At 58.2% G+C, this 1,582-nt stretch overlaps 1 protein-coding gene across 1 annotated transcript in view; it reads left to right on the forward strand.

Annotated features, from left to right (window-relative positions):
- Nucleotides 1-638: 638 nt before the first annotated feature.
- Nucleotides 639-1,582, forward strand: part of JDP2 (Jun dimerization protein 2) — a 20,553-nt gene continuing 19,609 nt past the window's right edge. The window contains exon 1 of the mRNA XM_026054871.1: nt 639-649. The gene's annotated coding sequence lies outside the window, so the exon portion shown is untranslated. The remainder of the gene's footprint in view (nt 650-1,582) is intronic.

The raw sequence follows: 1,582 nt of genomic DNA on the forward strand, positions 1-1,582 counted from the left end.
AACAATGATAAGGAATGAGAAGGAAAACAGGGTGGGATGGATGGTGTCTGTCTCTGTTTAGCTATGCAGTTGGGAAGGATAGGGCAAAGAGCTGGCAATAAATAGTGTTATACRACTCCTCCAGTCTGTAATGACCTTCCCATGGGGCCCCGGGGCACACAAGAGGTCTCAGAAGAATCTGCTGGTTGTTGCATCCTCAATGTGGTTCATCCTGTTTGGGAGGTGGGTCTCATCTCCTTCCCCATTTAATTTGTGCATAGGCTCAGGGAGAACAAGTTGGATAGTACAGCTCAGTGGGGTGACTTGACTAACAGCTATAGTGGTTTTTGGTTCCAAAGAAAAGGAGTATTCCTGACCTGAAATGGAGGGAGTTGCTTTAGGAGCAACAGTACCAGAGCATCCAGTGCATGCAGCAGATCCAGCATAGCCCTGCAGCTGTGCAGAGCTCCGCTTCCCAGAAGAGTTGGTAGATGCAGGTGGGAGAGGGCCAATGTCAGAGAGAAAGAGGAAGCATGCAATTCAAATTCATGCAAATAAGTTATCAGGAAGGCCCTGTCCCCTGTGTCCCCTGTCTGTTCTCTCATCTCCATCTGACATCGCACTCCTAGAGCATGGGGCAGTGTGAGTGTGCCTGTGCCTCTAGCAATAGGTAAGATGGGATGTCCCAGTGATGATAAGGGGAGAAGAGCAAAGCAGCTGGACAGGGAGAGCCTTGAACCCCTCTGCTTCCCTCTGGCTCCTCTACATCCCAGCTGAAGGGCTGACAGAGCTGAGACTGACAGCCCTTGGCCTGTGTATGGGGGCATGGGTGGAAGTGCAAGGAGATGCAGGGGGAACACAAATAGGAGCATGGGGGGCAYGCAGGGGTGGGTGCAGGGGATGTGGAGGTCCTTGCCGCTGCTGGTGCCCCTGCATCTGACTGGGAGGGTGCAGGTGGTGGGACGTGGGGCTGCAGGGCGCTGGGATGTGGAGGTGTGAGGAGCTGGGATGCAGGGTGCCAGGGGGCTGGGGGCTGGGGTGCTGGGTGTGGAGTGCCAGGGTGGGGGCTGATGGGGTGAAGAGGTGTGGGGGTGCTGGATACAAGGTGTAGAGGAATGGGGTGCTGGTATGTAGAGGTGCCGGTGCGGGGTGTTGGGGTGCGGGGTGCAATTTGTGGAGATGTGGGGTGCTGTGGTGTGGAGTATAGGGTGAGGAGGTGCGGGAGTGAGGAGATGCAGTAGTGTGGGGTGCCAGGGTGAGGTGATTCAGGGGTGTGGGTTGCCTGGGTGTGGGAGTGAGGGAGTGCAGGGTGCTGGGATGTGGGGTGCCAGGTGAGGTGGTGTGGAGATGCGGGGATGCTGGTTGTGGGGTGCCAGGTGAGGAGCTGCAGGTGTGTGGAGGTGTGGGGATGCCAGGTGCAGGGTGTTGGGGTGAGGCAGTGTGGAGGTGTGGGGGTGAGGTGGTGCACGGCTGCAGGGTGCGGAGGTGCTGTGGTGAAGCAGTGGAGAGGTGCCGGTGCGGGGTGTAGGCGTGCTGGGATGAAGCAGTGCGGGGTGCTGGGTGCCGGCAGGGCGGTGCAGGGCTGCCGACTGCGGGGGTGCCG

Source organism: Apteryx rowi, unplaced genomic scaffold (assembly GCF_003343035.1).
Source record: "Apteryx rowi isolate R43461 unplaced genomic scaffold, aptRow1 scaffold_971, whole genome shotgun sequence".
Lineage (NCBI taxonomy): Eukaryota > Metazoa > Chordata > Aves > Apterygiformes > Apterygidae > Apteryx > Apteryx rowi.